This window comes from Canis lupus, chromosome 35 (genome assembly GCF_048164855.1).
Source record: "Canis lupus baileyi chromosome 35, mCanLup2.hap1, whole genome shotgun sequence".
Taxonomy (NCBI): domain Eukaryota; kingdom Metazoa; phylum Chordata; class Mammalia; order Carnivora; family Canidae; genus Canis; species Canis lupus.
The window spans coordinates 25,156,932-25,177,567 of NC_132872.1; the positions used below are offsets into that span (position 1 = coordinate 25,156,932).

At 40.8% G+C, this 20,636-nt stretch overlaps 1 protein-coding gene across 3 annotated transcripts in view; it reads right to left on the reverse strand.

Moving 5' to 3' along the window:
* The window catches only part of COL8A1 (collagen type VIII alpha 1 chain), a 536,056-nt gene extending 515,869 nt beyond the window's left edge, over window positions 1–20,187 (reverse strand). For 2 of the 3 annotated variants that reach the window (XM_072812443.1, XM_072812442.1), the window contains exon 1: window positions 20,028–20,186. The gene's annotated coding sequence lies outside the window, so the exon portion shown is untranslated. Of the gene's footprint in view, window positions 1–20,027 lie in introns of all 3 variants that reach the window. The other variant, XM_072812439.1, reaches the window with a different exon arrangement.
* Between the last annotated feature and the right edge of the window lie 449 nt (window positions 20,188–20,636).

Here is a 20,636-nt window from a genome sequence, read left to right on the forward strand (position 1 = left end):
TGCTGGAACACAAGTGTCTCACAGTTCCTAAGGATCTCTACTGCACTTTATTAAAGAGCAGAGAAGTGGGGCCTGGTGCTTCCATACAACTTTTCTAGTTTATTGGCTCTATTTGCTTGTAAAAATATGTTCTCAATTATACTTAAAAAATTTGATTCAAACAACTTTGGGAAAGTCAAGATGTAGTTTATTTTCTGCCCACATCACATACATTTTGGTTTATCAAAGACTTAAGGTGCAGTGTACTGACATCAAATGGCCAGAACAGAGTCTTGGGAGAAAGGTGAAGAGTAATCTTAAGCTATAAATAATAGAATAGTAACAAAAATCAATGCTTATTCTGGACTCGTTGTGAGCATGACAGATTACAAGCCTGCCCATAAATGACAAAACTGTATGTAAAACCTAAAGGAAAAAATGAAACTGCTTGGAACATAAGATCAAAACAGGAAATGTTGGTTTGAGGTGAGCCTCTTTTCCTCAGATAGAACTTTCTAGATGTTTTTTTTTTCAGTCAGCCATATCTAATTATTTTTCTTTGACAATAATGCATAATTGGAAAGGGCTTTAAAACCACAGGCTCAATGGGGATAAAAGGGACATTTTTGTTTTTCTCAGGAGTAATAGCTTACAATGAATTTTTCATAATTATTTATTATTAGTGCTTTGTCCAGGTCATGGATGAGGAAATACTGTTTTATTGAATGTTGTTTAAATATTCATTAGTCCAGACAGAATGCATAGATGGATTCTACTGGGCTATGCCTCAAACAGGAGAAGGGAGGTCACAGAGAAAAATTAAGTGGGAAAATAATGAGTAAAGTGCCATGAAAACAGCCCTCTCCCCATTCATATGATTCTTACTGGAACTTCTAAGGGCCAACAATGAGACAGCTATGCATTAGCTCATTGTGGATGAGCCAGGTCAAAGGTGTCCTTCTACATGATTCATATACCACACAGAGAGCAACTGGGGGCTCACAGTACTGAGTTAGCCACCACTGGGGAAGGATTTTGTTTCTTATTCTTGTTTTCCCTATTCGACTAGCTATTGTAATTATCCCGACTTCAAGCCTAGAACCTTAAGGTGCCTAAGTATCCCCTGGGATGCTGTTTAGAAATGTACATTTCTGGCACCCCGAGATCCTGAGTCAGTAGGACTGGTTGAGGGGTGTGGAATCATGATGCAGGTAGTCCTTGGAACATGCATGACAAGCTCTGGGAAACTTTGCCCAAGATGAGGATGAGAGACTGGCCAGGGATTGTGACTATCAGTTTTTGCTTACGGTACATTATTGCTAAGGGCCTGTCTTAGACCTTTTATTCCTACCTTGCAATGCTGGTTGCTAAAGACTTTTTGATTTCTGACTTCTTTGGCCAGACTTTTGACCACTCTTCTTTTCTAGAACTCTGGTTGATACTTGGATCTGCTACCTTGCCCCTTATCTGTGCTTCTCTATCATTTATGTGTCCTTCATTCATTCTTCCATTCAACAACTATTGAATATCTGTACTCAAGTTTCAGACTTCTGTGCTGGGGACACACTGGTTAGAAGACAGATGGGCTCAGGCCATAACAGCCTTTACAGACCAGTCGAAGAGACAGTCAGTTAATGAAACAGTTGCAGTGAGAGTGTTAGGTGCCATAGAGAGGCGTTGGGACAATGTAAGAGTGTATATCCAGGTCAACTAATCCAATTCGGGGGTCGAGGAAGTCTTCTGGAAATGATCAGGTTTAGGAGGTGATGAGAAGGCAGAAAGAACGGTGTGGATGAAAGCCCTAAAATAGAAGAGCTATGGCACTTTAGGAGAAATCTGACTGTAGAGTGGGGTTGGTGACAGCAGGAGGCAAGACAAGGAATGGATCTGGAAAGATGGGCAGGCCTAGACCACAAGAGACATTGTAAATCCTGTGATAGAGTTTGGGCTCTAATTTGAGGGCCATGAAATACCTCTGAAAGATTTTAAGCAGAGGTGAGTCACAATCTGGGCTGTGTTGAAAAAGAGCACTGCAGCTGCACTAGGCAGATGGTGCAAATGATTCAGAGTGAAGTCCCCAGAAGGCAGGAGGGGTGGATGAGAAGCACCCAGGGAAGATGTGAGAAATATCTCTTCCACTGTAGCAGGAGGGAAGGAGCAAAGGACAGGATGGTCTGCAGGTGAGATGTGTAGTGGGTTTTTATGGAAATTTCCTCCCAGGGAGAAAAGAGTGAAGACACCCGATATGTCCTTCAAGCGCTTTAGGTGGTAAGATTTTAGTACTGAGATAAATTCTTCAACTGGATGATATGTAGGATAAGCCAGCTGCTCAATCTTAGGAGCCAAAGAATGGTGCTAGCCGCTTAGAAATGTACCAAGACTTATGTACCTACGTATTTCAGATCGTGAATGTACTTTCGTAGACTATGGAGTTACATGACTCTATTAGATGGTGACAGACTTTAAGAGAGCAACATCCAAAGAAAACAGAAAGCATGACAATGATGGAATGTAATAACCAACTAGGGTATCAGAAATCCCCACGGAGACTCTCAGGGCACCTTTAGCTTTCCGAACCATGTAGAAGTTTTCCTCCCCAAGAAGGATGGAGCCAGCTTTTCCAGGCACCAAATTACACCATTCTCCCCTTTGTCCTAAAGGCAAGTATGAACTGAGAAATCATCTTAAGGCTCGAATGAGTAGCATCTGACGGGACAAAAAATACCCGACTCACCATTTCATCAAAAGGCAAAGTTCAGTCCCTTCTTCTGTCAGAAAGTTTGATAGCAGCAAAGGCTTCGATGGGAACTGCACGCCCAACGGACTTTCCTAACACTGGACGGATTTGGAATGTGCCGTTCTTGCTGCTAAAGACGTTTTTCCACTCTTGGCCTTCCAAAACCCAGAGTTCAAAGCTGCACTACTAGTTTTTTATGCGGGAGCAAATTGACCACAACACTATTAGAAAAAGACATGAGTCAGTGTGTTTGGCTCTTTGTTTCTTTGTGGTGATCTTTGGAAAGGAAGGCTTGTAAGGAAAGAAAAGCAAGGAAAGACCAGTTTGCATCTTTTCCTTGAGGGGTGTTTGCTTAAAAAATAACAACCCCAAACCAGGCTATTATTGGGATTTATATTAAGCATTTCCAAGCTTTGAAACGGGAACAAAGTCCACCAGACCCTTGTGAGGTAAGCTTTTGTTTTTCTCATTATACAAATAGATAAATTGAGTCACTAAGCAGTGAGGTAATTTCCCTGGTCTCGGCTGCAGTAGATGAAAAGAAAGCATGAACTCAAGGTTTTGGATTCCAGGTAACCACTTTGATCATGCTTTTATTGGAAGCTGACAACCAAAAAGTTAATAATCCGTTATACTGCATGTTAGGGACATGAGGTTTTCTAGCTTAACATGAATTTCTACTTCATATAATTATATGCATAAGTGTGTGTGTATGTGCTTACACACTCAGGTCTATTAGAATAACCTCAACTTTCCCAAAACTGGAGAATGAGAGAGTTTGGATAATTAAATGTTTCCAAAAGCTGATATTTTTACATCTCTGAGGAGCCAAATATGTTTTAATATGATCTATTTAAAAATACGAAATTTCCTTAATTCTTAAAAGACACTACTAAATATGTCAATAATTATATTCAGCCTTGATTCAATGATTCCCTCAGAAACTTCCTAAGGCTATATGGCTACTTGGCTCCTCAGCGAATGCCATCATGCTTTAAAAACACTTCTGTCTTTATAGTTTCTCCTGCTCTCCCTTTATTGCTAGGCTCCATGCTTCTATGGATGTGCATTTACTTGTTGCAGTCCCTCTCCCTATTCTAGTTAGATACCTCATGTCAGCTCTCTTCTCAGTACTCGGAGAACCAAATTCATTAGAATGATTTGTAAAGCGGAAACAAAGAGTTTTGAAGTGAGGAGTTCATGTGATGGATTATGAGTATGAACCTTCATGACCACTCTCTTTTAACCACTGAGTATGTTTGACTTACTTTTTGTCTTTTGTGGTGTTCTGTAGGCTGAAGTTTTCAGAAAGTAGAATTCTAGGTTATGGAAATGTACATTAAATATATTTCAATTCTAAAACTCAGCTCAGGATAATTTATTTTTTCTCAGTGATTCAGAGACTACTCATCCAACAAGCATTTGTTGGAAATAAAGTACCTGACTCTATTCCAGGACCTCAGGATCTCTCAGTGTCATTTCTAGGACCATCAGTATCAATTGCATCTCTTTGGCAACAGAGTTAAAATTTCACAATAATTTTAGTTGAAAGAATACCAGTTAAAAGAGAGCTTACTGTTTTTTACATTTATATATATGTGTTGAATGTCTGAAATATGTTTATTAATGTGCTGACTTACCACTTTTTTGGCACCTAATGAGTGGGATGGGTTCGAATTTATTATCCTTGTGTGAGAACCTTTGCTGAATGAAGATGGGCATATTGTAAGAGGACACTGGCCCTCGAGGAGACTTGGAACACCTTGACCGGCATGAAAAATGCTCAAAAGTGGCTTCCCTTTTGAAGCTAAAGAAGAAAGGGGGTTCTTAACTTTGTTCATACATGTATACTCCAAATGGCTTTTCATTGGTTTCTATGCCTTTCAGCTGTAGGTCATGAATGCAGGAGTGTCAAGCACAGGACTTGGCACATGATAGATCCCCAATATCTACATGCTGAAGGAATGAACAAGTGAGGCTGAGATTGGTGTCCTAAACAAAGAAAACGAGGCTAATTGAAGTGGAGGGACAAAGTCTTTTAAAACTCTTGTGGTTCTTCCTCTGTTGTCTTTATGAACTAAAATGCCTTCCGCTATAACTTGTAATTTTCCTTATTCTAACATTGGGCTTCTTAGAGCCTTCTTTTTTTTTTTTTTTTTCTGAAAGAGTCTGGATTGAAAGATTTCTTGATAATTAAGACGTAGGAATAAAAAAAATACATTTTTGTCAGGAAAATAAAGTTCATGTAAGGAAAGATTTTGATGTACTGGCATTGAGCGTTATAGGCAGCATGCATTTATTTGGCTAAGAAGGCATACTACTGCATCGAAATGCAGGGGCCAAGATGCATTTGAGACACTGGCAGCCTCGGTAGCAGGACTGAAGGCTATAGCAGCACGCAACCCCAGAAGCCTGTAGGGTGAGTTAAGACCTTAGGTGAGACACCCAGGACAGCCATCTTTCTCCTGACGAGGAGCTCTCCACAGCTGTCTACACATTATGTGCTTTGCCATGAGAGGGCGATGGCCTTGAACTGGGAAAGTACTGTGCTATCATGGACTTTCCTCCTTTGGGGAACACAGAAGACTGATGCAGTGCCATTTAATGGAAGGAAGCAAACAAACAGCAATAGCAAAACAGAAACCGACCCCTCTGCCCTCCTCAAACCAAAAACCCCAGAGACCAGAAATGTAAACCAGCCCATAAATAGCCCACACTGCCACCATTACATGCTCACAGCATCATCCTGGAGGAGTCCAGAGTTCATCAGATGAACTACAAGGCAAAAAGATCCTTTGTGCCCTTATTTGCAATCTGTAGAAAGCAACGCACGAAGCTTCTACTCACCGAAGTGGCTATTACTGGTACTTAACTAAGGACTCAATAATTGGCAATGATTATTATCAAATGACCTTTACTGAGCATCTTCTAAGCACCAGATGTTTTCTCATATATTATCTCATTTAACATTCATTACAATCATGAGAAGCAGACATATTTTAGAGGAAAGAGAGCCTCAGTGAGACTCACTGTCTTGCCCAGGATGGCTGCATGGTTAGGTGGCAAAAGTGCAATTTGATCCCATGACTTTTTATGTCAAATGCAGTACTTTTATTCATGACACTACAATGGCTTGTCATAGATGATTTAAGATATTTATTTTCTTCCCCCATAAATGACATACTTTTTGGTGTTAATCAAAAAACAGCTTTAGAAATATCCTTCAAAAATTCCAGACAAATTTAAAATGGATGGTGTGTTGGGGGCACCTGGGTGGCTCAGTCAGTTGAGCAACAGACTCTTGATTTCGGCTCAGGTCATGACCTCAGGGTCCTGGGACTGAGCTCTGCTGTTGGGGCTCCACGCTCAGCGGGGAGTCGGCTGGAGGATTTAATCTGTTTCTCTCTGCCCCTCCCCCTGTTTGCACTTGTGCATTCTCTCTGTAAAATAAATCAATAAATATTTTTTTTAGAAAATGGATTGTACATCCTTTAAAATCATAAACTGTGTAGAAGACAACCTACAAAACTATTCCTGCTGATCATCAGTGGCATTTCTTTTGTCACTGGTCCTTCCACCACTGAAAATCTGTGTGCTATAGATCAGTAATAGGATATTGTGAATGATTCTTTGGGGATAAAATGTCAATGATGTAGCAGTTGAAGAAGAAAGCTCAGGAATTTGATCTACTGGTTTTATGTTATGAGTCCGTTACTCATACCTATATGACTTTGAGGGAGTTCTTTAACTCTCTCACATAGTTTCCTGTCTTTAAAGAAAGTGATGAGGATAAAATGCAAAAAAAAAAAAGAAAAAAAATCTTCAGCATTCTGTTTGGCACAGAGTAAATCCTCAATAAACATTAATTGCTTTAATTGTTGAATAATATCTTATTTGCATTTTATCTTCTTGAAAAGCACATTCTTATTCACCGAATTCTGTTTACTAACTCTCAGATCATTCTGCTTTCCTTTGCTATAGCTTCTGATTTATGCTGCCACGATGCTCTGGATGTGATACAGTTAAAGTTCAGCCTGAATTAGTAGAAAGAAGAAGACTTCAGGAGGAGAACGATCTAGGTTCATAGTCTAGCTCCAACATTCACTATTAAATGAGATTTGCTTACTCTTTCTAAGCCTCCACTACCTCAGGTGTAAAATGTAGATAAAATCTTCCTCTATCTAATTCAAATGAAGGAATGAATATACAACACATCATAAATATATAAAGTCTATAAACAGTAAATTTTTCTACAAAGTTTATTATTGTCAGTATCATTCTCTTAATTTTTAAAAGTTCCCAAATTAAGATACTTACTAATGCTTTTGCTGATGTGGTGATAATGAATTCTATTTTATAAAAACAAGGTACTAAGCCTCTCCAGTGTTCTTGCTCTGTTGAAAAGGAGCCATGGATTCTTTCTTTAGTCACTGGCTCACGTCTGCAGATGAGAATTTTATTTATATGTATTCAAATGTGATTTAAACACATGGTGATTCTTTTATGGCTAAATATAAAAAATTTACAAGTTAAATGTTATTACTATCTTTACCATTTACTTTAGAGCTTGCTCATGCTATAATTTGTAAATACTTTACAAGGCAGGGGAAAATACACACCCATAATTATTTCTCGATGTTGTCTGGCTCATGATAGCTGGGTAAATTCTTTTATTTTATTATTTTAAAAAGAGTTTTCATTGAAAGTTTTTCCAGTCACTCCAAATAAACTTAGCTGTAAATGGAAAAGATACAGCTGATTGCTCTGGCTTCTTGAGCGTGTCTTCTGCCCCTGTCCCGCTCTTCACTGAGTCAGAAGGAAAGCATGTGGTGTGGCCGACTTCTGAAATCATTAAATATCTCCTGTAAACTGTTGCTGTTAAAGACTCAATCTGGTTTATTTTCTGAAGGCTTATTAATAAGTTAGAATCTAATCTGCAACCAGACTGTTTGATCACTTTGCTCTTGGCTTTGCCAGGCACAGGATTTTATTGCATGGTTGGCCTGTTGGCATGATGATTCCTGAAGGGCCGTTGGTCAGCCAGCAAGTGCCAGGGGTGCATCACTGTTAAATTCCAAAGACATGTGACCTCCCATGACCTGCTGGTAGAAGTTTTACCTTTCTTCAAAGAGCCTCAGGTTGTTCACTAGAAATAGAGACAAAAATGCTCTGGGAAAATCTATGATACAGAACTACCTTCCTTCAGAGAGTCATGGGGTTTCAGGGAGACAGAAAAGCAAAAATCTCTTACTGAACTTGTTTCAGATTCCCCAGGACAGTCTTTCTCTGTAGAAACAGTCATATTGAAAATTGAAGCAATTCTATGACCAGGTATTTAAAACATGTTTTTCCCACAAAAGGGAAAAGAAAAGAGATGGCAATGAATAATGGAACTTTCTCTTTGAAAGACTCAATTCAAATCATTCTTTATATCATTTTGTTTATATAGTGATAAAGGATCCAGATAGCAATACAGTGCCATTCTGTGTGAGTTAAAACCAGCAAAAACAAACAAACAAGAAATACCATCTGTAGTATTTTATTAAAATTAAATATGTAGAGAAGAAGATTTCTTTAAGATAATATAGAATTAGAGGCAGGTAGCGAAGCAATGCACTGAACACAATATTTAAAGAACACTACTGTGGTCATGGCATTCACTTGGGATACATAAATGCATCTTTTTCAATTTTTTCCGAGGTTTATATGCTCATCAAGGGATACAAGACATGGCACACGGAAACTTAAATATTTTGTGTTGTTCAATACACAAAATACTCCAATACTCCAAATACACAAAATACTCCAATACAGTAGGCACTATCCACGTGTGGCTATTTGATTTTAAATTTAAGGAGATTATAATAAAATAGAATTTAAAAATTCAGTGTCTTAGTTGCATTAGCCACATTTCAAAGGCTCAGTTGCCGCTATGTGATTGGTGGCTATCACACCAGCGAGCTCAGATAGAGCACATTTTATCACTATGGAAAATCCTAGCAGACAGCTCCGATTTCTTCAACATGATAGTGTACAGGCAACATGTAAGTGACTTTTATAGCAACTGCTTGTCAGTTGAGAATAGATAGAAGGATCAATGAAGGCTACAATATTTGGGAAGACTTTAATAAGACCTTGAATTTATGGTTATTTTGACCAGTATAAAGAACAATGGGGGGACATTCAGTAGAGAAAAGGAGAGAGGATGTTTGGGGGAATAATGACTCTTGTGGCTCAGGTCAGATTCCTGCTATAGACTGGAGAGGGATGAAGCTGGAAAGATGGATTGGGCTGAGAGAGATTGAGGTGCTTGACTGGCAAGCTAAGGTGTCTGTGCCATGTTTCATAATGTCACGAATATTTCAGAGCAGAGTACTGACAGTCCTGGGACAGTGGCACCACCCAACAAATAATTTTTCCTTATGTGATTTAGTAGAGAGAAGGCCAGTATTTAATATTAGCATACCAATGGGAGTTCATCTTGTGCACCAGGGTTCTAACATTGTACAGAAAAGTGTAACCCTCGTAACACTATATGTATGGGCACAAGTGTAAATGGACTTGGTAAAATTGTGTTTTCTTGGAACAATCTATGGGGACAGAGAAAAGTATATGTAGAGACTTCTCATTTACCGATCACTGTTTTCTATTCCCTGGTCCCTTTTTTTCCTTTCCTCCCTTTTCACTTTTATTAGGTTCCTCTTATGTGTTAAGTACTGAGGATGCAGAGATCAACGAGGCCGGAATCCTTCTACAAGGAGCTCACAGTCTTGCACGTAGAACACGTCCACTTCTACAGCATGGCCATGGCCATGCCGGGGCTGTGCCCGGAGAAGGAGGGAGCACAGTGGAGGGACACAGTGCCACCTGGGGCAAGTGGGTTGGAGACACGCCTTCTCAAAGCTGAAGATACCTGATCTGAATCTTGGAGGAGGAGTACAAATTAATTCAGTAGATTAAGTAGGGAATACTACAGGCAGAGAGGGGAGATCAAGTACAAAAGCAAAAAAGAAAAAGAAAAAAAAGGATGCAGAATGTGACCATATGAAAAGAACTAGCCCTTGTTTCTTCCTTTGTCTTTGGCGTGACACGAAGGTAGGGCTCAAGGTATACTTATTTTCATATAGACCCTCACTGCCGGTTAAGCAGCAGGTGTAGACAATATAGACATTTTTCTAGGTGACTCACACGGCCTGAGGGAATCGCTGAGGTTGTCTTGCCTCTCATCATCTGGCTATGGATGATAATAAAAGTAACGCCAAAGAGAAAGATCTGACAAGCCAGCTTCAAGTTCGTTTAATGTGCTGTAATGCCTTTGTTCCTTCTGTTCCTCATATCATCATGGGAATTTCTACTGCCTCAGGAATGACATGCTAGGTTGTCACTCTGTCTCCTAAACTGATGCCAAGCAACTTGGGATCACTTTGGGAGAATTTATGGAGAAACCTTAGCCCTTACAAATTACTCGAGGGAGAAATGATAGCCTTTTTTTTTCTTTTTTGGTTTTGGTTTTTCTAGTTACAGAGCCCTTACTTTTTTGGCTCCAAAATGACAGCATGCTTTTAGGAAAAAATACAGAAAAGAAAAAGAAATTAAAATCACAGTATTAAACAAGAAACAGAGCCAGTCGGCAGTGTCTAGGAACAGAGCCACTGGAATTCTCTCACTTTCTTTATGAGTCAGAGGCATTGTCACAGGGAATTGATATTTTTTTCTCTCTTTTATGACACTAGAAGACACCACAAAGGCAGTGTGAGGAGCAGGAAGGGTATAAAGTTTGCGGTGTGACTTCAGTGGGAACGCTAGCTCTGCCACTTGCTGGCTGTGTGACCCTGGGCAGGTTGCCTGACCGAGTAGAGGCTCCATTTCTCTCATCTTCAAATTGAGAATAATACTACTCTTGTAGGGTTGATTTAAAGAATAGAGATAACGACATAATGTCTCATCCTGTTAGACACTTAATCAATCATATCTATTATTATAACTACTAATGATGAGTTTGAGTTGCTCCTTTGGATGACTGTGAGAAGAGGATGCTCCATTCTGACACTTTTAGGCATTACCCCTGTGAAAGGAAAAGAGAATTCCCAGAGTATGGCCCTAAAAGAAATAGGGAATTTCACAGGAGTTGGAGGTCTGAGTGTCATCAAAAAACCAAATAATCCCTTATATAAGCAAGATAGACTAGAATACCAGTAAGTGTGATCCTATTATAGGAATGAGCTCCCTGTTTATGATGAGAAAGTAAATGCTCAAGGAAGAAGTCTGGCTAATGACCTTAGTCATTAATAGTGGTTAAGGTGAAGCAGAATTATCAGATCAGAGATTGTTGAGCTGATTTGTGAAGTTATGTAGGCCCCTTGTTTACTGAATTTATTGCTTATTATGGTCATTTCTCTATACATACTCTCTAGACAATGGGAAAGAAGAAGGAAGAGATCATTTCATATCTGTCCAATCTTCCTTCCTTCCTTCCTATCATCTACTTATCTTTTTAGATTTTTAAAACACTTAAATTATTCTGGTATTTCTGCTATTTTGTTATGAAGAACTGAGTCACTGAACATGTTCATGATGAACGTGTTCATCTTCTTTTGTTCCTCTTTTATGTGGGTTTGGAAATTACACTGAAATTGTTTCTCACTTTATGGTTTGACATAGTACATAACCTACACTGACACCCAATGTGTTTTACATAATAACTAGCAACACTGAAATTACCATGTCCTGGTAGATCTTAAAATAATGAAGTAGGACACTGATTTCTAAACTGTTCCCAAGTTGTTCCATAGAATACCAGTCCCAAGAGATGCTCTCAGGTTGGAAGGTTTGTCAGCAAATAAGTTTAGGGCGCACACTTTTGAAAAATGAAAATATTAGCATATTAAGTCTTTGTGACACTTGCAGTGAATTAAACTGATCGTATTGTTTCAATGAGTATTTCTAAAATTATTTGACCATAGAAGCTTTTTCTGTATAAACACATATTAATATCTCAGGTACTACTGTTTTTGAAACACAACTTGGAAAAATTCTGAAAGAGCAACATTTCAGGTTTTACATAATACAACATCATTATTAAAAATATCATCTTTCTTTAGTTAAAATATAATTTTATTTATTTATTTTTAAAGATTTTATTTATTTATTCATGAGAGACACGGAGAGAGAGGCAGAGACACAGGCAGAGGGAGGAGCAGGCTTCCTGCGGGGAGCCCGATGCAGGACCCGATCCCAGGACCTGGGAATCACGACCTGAGCCAAACGCAGATGTTCAACCACTAAGCCACCCAGGCGTCCCTAAAATAGAATTTTAAAGACACAAAACCTTTTTTTGTGTGTGGGGAATTATCTTTAACTAATGTCAAACGATGGACAAGTGAACACAGAGGCCCTTTGAGACTCTTAAACCATAATTTAATAGTTTCTTTTCCTTTTCTACTTACCCTTGACCTTGTCTGGCTCTGTGAGACATGAGGAATTGTCTTTAGTTTTTTTAAGGAACAAAAATGCTCTTGCTACATCTTGAAAGGTTACGTGCCTATTTGGAATTTTATTCCATTTTGACTTGATTCTGCAAAAATATCCTGAGCCATTACCAGGTGTTTTGAGCATAATCCATTCACTGTGTAAGTAACAGTAACAATGCATGCTTAAGTAGCATCAGTCTGCAAAATAATTGGCAAGACCTCAAGAGTCTCTAAATGATAAAGAGAGTGGCTATTTGAGAATTGTTCTTCTATTTAAGATAAATAAATTAAGGCACAGAGATGACTTTAATGACTTTCCCAAGACCCCAAAAAGAGTCAAGGTATTTTTGAGATTAAAACACAAGATTTTCTCAAATGGGGGCTTCTTAGGCTACATGCATACCAACTTCATAGTTTCATCTGTACTGACATCAGAAATAGAAAGAGGATTGCTCTGTATTCCTGTGAATGTCATAAGTTGTACAAAGCAAGCAGCCCTTCTCTGGTGTGCCAGGGATTTTTCTTTTATGGTCCTAATTGATCTCTATCCCCCAAAGGGTTCTGAATTATGCAAGTGTCTCAAGTCTTAACAAGCCATCCCCAACACAGCTGTGCAATGGAAACGTTCAATGGAAAGGTATTCACTTCGGTCTAGGCAAGGCCCTGGCTGCTCCCTGGAGAGACTCAGATCCAGGAGTGCAGGTTCTGGGCCATCTCGGAGAATCCTGCTTGGCCCATTTCTACCTCCTTCTTTTCCCCAGCTCCCTTCCTGCTCCTGTTAACAGGGGGGTCTAGTCATGGCAGGGCACCAGGATTTCCTTTTAAGCTCATGAAATCTCAGGGTTTGAGCTTCCCTGTACTTCTCTCACTGACCCCCAGCTGCCACGGTTTGTTTTTTACTGAGTTGAGCGTTTAGTCTTGAGCGTTTAGTCTTGGCTGGTGGTGGCCTTGGAAAGAACATTTTCTAAGATTGCTTTGGTTTTCTTTCAAATAAACCTCTATAAGCCTGGACGTTTCTGGCATTGCTGAAATGCAGGTGATTTATTCCTAGAGGCTTAAATTGGTTTTTTTTTTTTTTTCTTTTTAAAGAAAACCAACAATGTGATACACTCCTATAGTATATTTTAGCCACTGGTTACAAAGGACACCTGGCTCTGCCTTGTATCAGAAAAATTCAAATCTAAAGGCCCTCTCTGGGAAGGTCAGTTTGTTCAATTTTGAGACACTCAGCCCCGTGGCTCCCTCTACTGGTCAATGACTCTGTCCCCACTCATTTGAACAGAATAAACCAGAAGCTAGAGGGGGAACTAGACATTGTTAAATTAGGAGTTATGGATCCAATAGCAAATTTTTGCTGCAGATTTCTTTTTATCTCTTATTCTTCCAACCTCGATTTTGGCCACCTAAGCCACAGGTTCTTAGCTCTACCTTCATGTAGGTCTTCACTTCACCTTGTGTCTGCCTTTTAACAAGAGGCCACTTGTTTGGATGTATAGCACTGATGAACACCATGACCTCTGGACTTTAAGACTAGATTATTGCTAAGTAAAGATCTTTAAAGAAATCTAATGATGTACAGTCATCACTTTGAATTTATGAACCGAGTTTAGGTTTATCTTTTGAGTGCATATGGCATGATGGTTGGAGGAACATACCAAGCACAATAATAGCTGCCAAGATGTCTCCCCGCTGCCCCGGGACAATGCTCTTCCAACAGTTCTTAAGATTCACTGTCCTCCTGTTGAACTGAAGGCAGTTGTGACTTACCCATTCTGCTCCTGGGTAGCATAATTTCTGCACAAACCAGCCAAAGTTGCCCTGGTACATGAAGTCTGAATTATGGAGGTCATTGGCCCAGACATTCAGAAAAACAGCTGTTTTATCTAGCTAACAGAGAGGACTGGAGAAGCGCCCCAACAGGCTGGACACATTTTATTTCCTGGAGAAGCCAACAGCTGACACCCACACCCAGGCCTATTCAGCTAGAGTTGGAAAAGTAGCACATGAAGTGATTGTCTTTAATCTCAGCACATCAAATGATGCCAATGCCTAAATATCCTATGATGTAAACACATCAATAGAGAGCTTAAGAGAAGGAGTCTTCAAGAGACTTACTTAAAAGAATGTTTTCATGATGATGCTTAGTCAAAGACTATGTATATTTTAACATACAATAAATCAATTTCAGAAACACAAGTACTATTTCAAAGATATGCAAACAATTGTCAGGCTTTAGAGGAAAGTGAAGAAGCATCTGGGGTAACATCTGTCCACTTATTCAGGGTAAATTATTTCCAGAAATGATATAAGAATATTCTTTTCTACCTTCATCATTTTATATATTGGAATAACTTTATGTATTACCAAAAACTGTATCATTACCTTAGCAGGGAACATTTTGATGACTTGACATTCATGGAGTTAGTATGCCAGGTCAGTCAAGTCAGAGGTCAAATGAGGCTCTCTTCCTAGTGGACGTGCAATCAAGGGTTAAGAAGAATTTTAATAAGATGTCATGCTTGCTTTTTTTTTTTTTTAAGATTTTATTTATTCATGAGAGACACACAGACAGAGGCAGAGACATAGGCAGAGGGAGAATAATGGGAGCTGGATGCGGGACTCGTTCCCAGGACCCCGAGATCAGAACCTGAGCCAAAGGCAGATGCTCAAGCACTGAGCCACCCAGGTGCCCCAAGAGTAATACCTGTAAGACTTTTACCCATGTGCGTCGGTCCCCAAATGGCATTGTACTGAAAGGAGTCTGACCCAAATAGGATTTTATCTCCCAAACATTTGAGATCAGACATATTAAAAATCTTTTTATCTCTTATTCTTCCAACCTCGATTTTGGCCACCTAAGCCACAAGTTCTTAGCTCTACCTTCATGTAGGTCTTCACTTTATCTTGTGTCTGCCTTTTAACAAGAGGCCACTTGGATCAGACATATTAAAAATCTCTTCTCCAGCACCTCAAAACTATGGTGTTTCTCTCTCTTCTAAGATGGAATGAGCCCTCTTAGGTGCACTACCTTGTCTCTATACTCGGGCCCTTGACCCCTCTCCTCTGACACGACACATTTCATGCTTACACCCCTCAATCCGTTTGTGTCTCAAAGTTTCCTCTGGTTGTTCTTTATGCATATTTTGCCTTTTTTCTCATTAAAGACCTGGAAAGGAGTAAGGTCATATTACCAACACATTGTCTATTGCTGGGGAGAAGAAGGTTATGCTATAAACCATCACAAGATAATATATTTATTTTGTCACATAAATATTGGAATCAGATTTTAAGACATCTTTGATATATACTGTATGGGGAAAACACAATTTTAGTTATCTTAGTTATCCAAGATAGAGCGCTGTTCAGAGTTTGGCTACCTAAACTAAAGCCCTAGTTCTGCTATAGACATCTGGCTGACCTTGGGTAGGACATCAATTCTCTGACCTTTTCTCATCTATAAAATTAACTTTAGTTAAAATTAGCTCCAAAGATCCTTCCAGCATTTATATTCTGTGATTCTCTAAGTGTAATACTCAAGAAATTAGAATAGGGACTAGATAAAGCATTTAGAAACGTCATCTCAGAGGGGCCTGCTGGAGTCGGTAGCAATTTTAAATTACCTTTCTTCGAGATAGATGAATTAAGGTTTACAAAAATGTACAGCATTTTCACTTGTTGGAGTGAAAATGCTGTACATCCCGTTTAAGAGAAGGAGGACACTTTTGGTAATGAGAAAATCCACAAGTATGAGTGGTACTCTGGAAACTTGATCTGTAATAACTAAAAAGAGATTTCTCCTACTGAAAGAAATAAGAGGGTACCAGAGGAGGGCGAGGGATGCGTCTGCAAATTTTGTGCTGAGGGAGAGAAGGGAGGTTTTCATTTCCTAGGAAGAACCATGGCAGTGAACCCAGAATTACTAGAGGAGGTTGCAGGTGAGCCACCAGGTGTGTTGCAGTATTGTATCATCAGCTATAGGTGCTGTTAGGCTACATGGAAGTTAGAGTTCAGTAGTATTTTAGCTGATTACTCTCTATAATCAGTTTTCAGGAACATTTTTGTTTCAATCACTTCAGTTTGATTACATGCAATTTCAGTGGCTTTGAGGATTTGTGTGCACAGGGCCCCCAGATTATACACATTCCGACCCTGTGTGACTCCCTCTAACCCCCTTCCTGCAAATCTATTTGCTTGAGGACAGACTATTCCTTCCTCAAACAGCAAATACAGTTACCAAAGCGATAGTGGAATGTCTGATTAGTGGCTTCTCTGCTGGTGCTGAAATGTGCTTAATTTTCATTCCCACTCTTCACTCCTTGCCTTTCTGGAAAGGGCAAATTTAGCAGAGCTCTCATTCAGTACGGTGGGGTGTAAACTGCTGTTCATGACCACCACGCCATTGGAAGATCTTTTTCATTATAACCTCAGCATTTTGTAACAACTAGTGAGCTGGTCTTTTTTAAAATTTAGAAATTTTTTTTTAAGTTGTAGATGCTTCAGGTAGTAAGAGGCGCATTTCACAAAATGCTAAAGTAAAACATTCTCTAAATTCCAAAGAGCATTCATTCTCCCCTTAACTTCCTCCTCCCCTCTCCTTTAATTTTTCCTTTCACTGAATAATTAGAAACGGTGCGTCTCTCAGAAGCCTGGATTCTAGTCTCAAGATCTGTACCTTCTTTAAATTATGCATATATTTGTTTATGAAGACTTGGTGGAAGAAAAGGAAGCCAATGCATGAAGAAAGACCTGGTTTTCAGAGGATTAACTGGCAGGACCAGAGGTTGGGAAATACGTCTGCATCTCAATCGGTCTGCAAGTTACCATACCAAACTGGGGGACCATAGGTAAGGAGTAAACTGTTGCTGTTAACTTCTCACTTGCAAATAATTACACAACACTGGGTCCTTTGGGAAAGTTAGGGGTGGGTTTGTTAATGTGAACCACTCATTAATGTCCTGATGGTTTTTATACCCATAATATAGGTTTTAAAATTGTTACCTGGCAAAGTCCTATGGATTTTAATGGGAGGCAGACTTGAAATCGTTTTGGTCTTTAGAACTGGTCTACACTCTGTTAGAGAAGGGCACAACAGATGAATCATAACGTATTAGTGGAAATACTCTTACTGATTTAAGACAAAAGCCAAGATCGCATATGAATATTTGCCCCTCTCATCTCTTCATGGCTCACATCGATAAAGGCAAAAAGAATTTGCATTTACAACGGAGATTCTGCTCTTTCTCTCCTCCTAAGGGACTTCCTAGGAGAGATTCCTCCTGGCTTCATTCTCAGTTCTCATCCCCATTCTCTTCTCTTGGATTTTTGTAGTACAAATGGCACAAAACAGTGGGATACACTTTCTGGTCATAGAAAGAACAGCGTTTTAGAATTGTGAGAATTGTAGAAAATTTCAACTGTGTGTTTCCCCAGATGTAGCAGGCCCTTGACGTGGCCAGAAGTGTCTCTGGTGAAACAGGCAGTGCTCCTTCGGACTTTATGAGAAACACTTAAAGGAGTGGGGCAAGCCTGCTAGGATGGTGTCACTTTGGTATGGCCACGAAGCTAATCCAGGAGCAGCTATATAATGGCATAAAGAGAAGACTCCTGTGGGGTCTCCGCACCTGGTACAAAAGGGATATGTTGGGGTAACCACCTCAAACCCCAACACTGATTTTTTTTAAAAACTTGAGAAGAGTCATCGTGGCTGATGTGTACGCGACAGGGGAGAGAATCACTTTAAGAGCCCAGTAAAGGGCCTGGGAAAGTTAGATCATGAGGGATCTCCATGATCTCACCCAGTTATTTAGGGTGTTGAACTTGATGGCACAGGGGGAAGTGGTTCATAGCTGGTAGAGTGGATCAGCTGCCAGGAAAAGCAGAAGCAAACTCTGGGAGAACACTTTTCATCCCCAAATTTAGGAATAACAGGAGTTCTTTTATGTTGGGAGCACTTTCTCTCTCTCTCTCTCTCTCTCTCTCTCCCTCTCCCTCTCCCTCTCTCTCAGAAAAGATAACTTCCCTCAAGGGAAATCTAGTGAATGAAGTAGTGTATTTTCACCCTTGAGACGATGGCATGAGTCAGGCACCACCTAAAGAGGAATTAGTGTGGACACGCCACACACTCGGCTTGGCCTTCCCATACCTATGCTCTTGTCCTGGTCCCCTACCCACTCCCATCAGCTATGAAGCAAGCAGTCTGCACTGTGGCTCGAGATGAAAGGTATTTTAATATGCTCAGGTCGCACACTATCAGCCAATAGTAATTTTATATCATTTTCTTTAAGGAAACCACACTCCCTGCAATAATTTTTTTCCAATGAAGCAAAATTTTGTATGACAGAAAGCTTTCCGGGTAAGTCTTTCATTTGAATAATAGCATTGAATTCCCTCCACGCCAATGGAATTTTAATATATCTTGATTATCTCTCTCTCTCTCTCTTTTTTTTTTTCTTTGCGATGTAAACGATACGGAGAAAAGCTTTCAGAGACCCTCAGTTAAACTTCTGATAATTTTGCTTTGTTTGATAGCGAAGAATTATTTACAGTTTTAGTGAGTTTCCCCTTTGGAAGTGAACAGAGATAAACAAACCAAAAAAAAAAAAAAAGGTGAAACTTTTCCTCTTTTCCTTTAAGAACTTTAAGGGCTGAAATAGTGGTTTGGTTTCCTGCCTGCCAGCTTTGGTTTGCTGTCTCTAAGCCGTCTTGTGCAATTAAATCCCCAGAGGAAATATCTGAAGAGCGTTTTTCTCCCACATGAGAGAGTTGCATCCCACACAATCCACAGATTTTGACAGCAAACGTCGTGGACCAAGTGTCTGGGGTTACAGAAGTAGCTGGGAGTCTGTTTTTTCCTGTCACAGGTGCACTGTCCTCTTTCCCCGACTTGAGAACTAGGAAGAGAGAGTGGTCTCTACATGTGATGGTAGCTCAACCACCCGCTAGCTCTGAGAATCGGGTGCGGAGAGGGTGGATTCTAATTCACTAGACAGGGGGAAAGAAGGTGGCAAGCAGGGTTCAAACTTGCAAAGCCTTTGAGCTGATCTCTCTTTACGACCGTCTGGTGTACACAGAAGAATTGTATAATCTGGCCTGTGTTTTCCTCTTGCTGTGAAACATATTGAAACGCTTTATGTTTAGGTGTATGTATAGAAATTCATGAAGTTCTTTTATGCCCTTTCTTGGTTCCAACAGAATTCTCATTTCAGAAAGTCTTGAAAAGATAGCTTTGTGAGAACACATTTTGCCCCAGCTTGTAAATTTGGATTTGTTCTTTCCTATCTACCAGCCACCTGATTACCGTCCCTGTGCAAAGGGCACCCGTTCACATCATTTTTTCCAAGCACTTAAACCTGGAAAGATACTTTTTAAAGGACTCACAGAAGCTGTCTTAGGGGGTTTGGAAAACATCGCAAAATTGTTAGCAGACCTTTTGACTGTGCTATTTTTAGGAAACTAATTGTGTTCTTTTCAAGTATATTTTTGACAATGGGACAAAGTCTTCCTTGCCCCCACTGATATATGAAGTATTTACAATGAAAAACGTCAGTAAAACACCCCGGACGGATACATTTTGACTTCAGCAAGGCAGCAAAGGGGGGAGAGTGATTTTCAAAAGAGAGAAGGTTTTTGCAGTATTTATGCCGCTGTTTCTGCCCAAAATGAACTTTTATTTTACCGTTCAAACAGAAGTTTGTTTTCGAACCAGTTGCTAGCTAAGGGAGCAGCTGATCTGGCATCCGTAGGAAGCTGCTCAGGCGAGCAGTAAGCCCGCGAGCAGGCGGCCCGTCTCCCACCCGCCGCCGCACCCCGGAGGTCGGCCGCCGGCAGAAGCGGGCGCTTACCTTGAGCTCGGAAGGTCCAGGCGAGGCCGGGGGCTCCGCGGAGAGGACCGGGAAGGCGCTCTGCCCCGCGCCCGCTAACATGCGCTTGGCTTTTATGGGCAGGTGGGCGGGGCGGCCCGCACGGTAGGTGGGCAGGAGCCGCGCGGCCCGAGCAGCGCAGGGGCGGGGGGGCCGAGCGGCGGCCGGAGGGGGCGGGGGGGGCGGGGGGGGACCCGGCGGGAGGGGGCAGAGCGAGGGAAGAGGGACGGGGAGAGGCACAGGGATGCGGACCGCAGGGGAGAGGCTTGGGGAGGGAGTGCGTGGGGGACGGAGAGTCCCAAACACGCAGGATCTCGAAGGAAAGGGGCATTGGATTATTTTCTGGTTTTGTAGGACTCTTTTTTTTTTTTTTTTTCTTTTGAGGACGGGAGTTGGGGGTGACTCTTAGGGCTAAAGGTGTTTACTGTGAATTTGAAAACCTAAATAACGGCTCCTAAGCGAGGCCCCGGAGGGGCGGCTGGGCGTCCGGGGAGCACGGCCCAGGTGCTGGCGGAGCCGGGGGCGCGGGGTGCGGGGGCGCGGGGCTCTGGGTGGTGCGAGGGTCCGGGGTCCGGGGGTCACGAGAGGGCG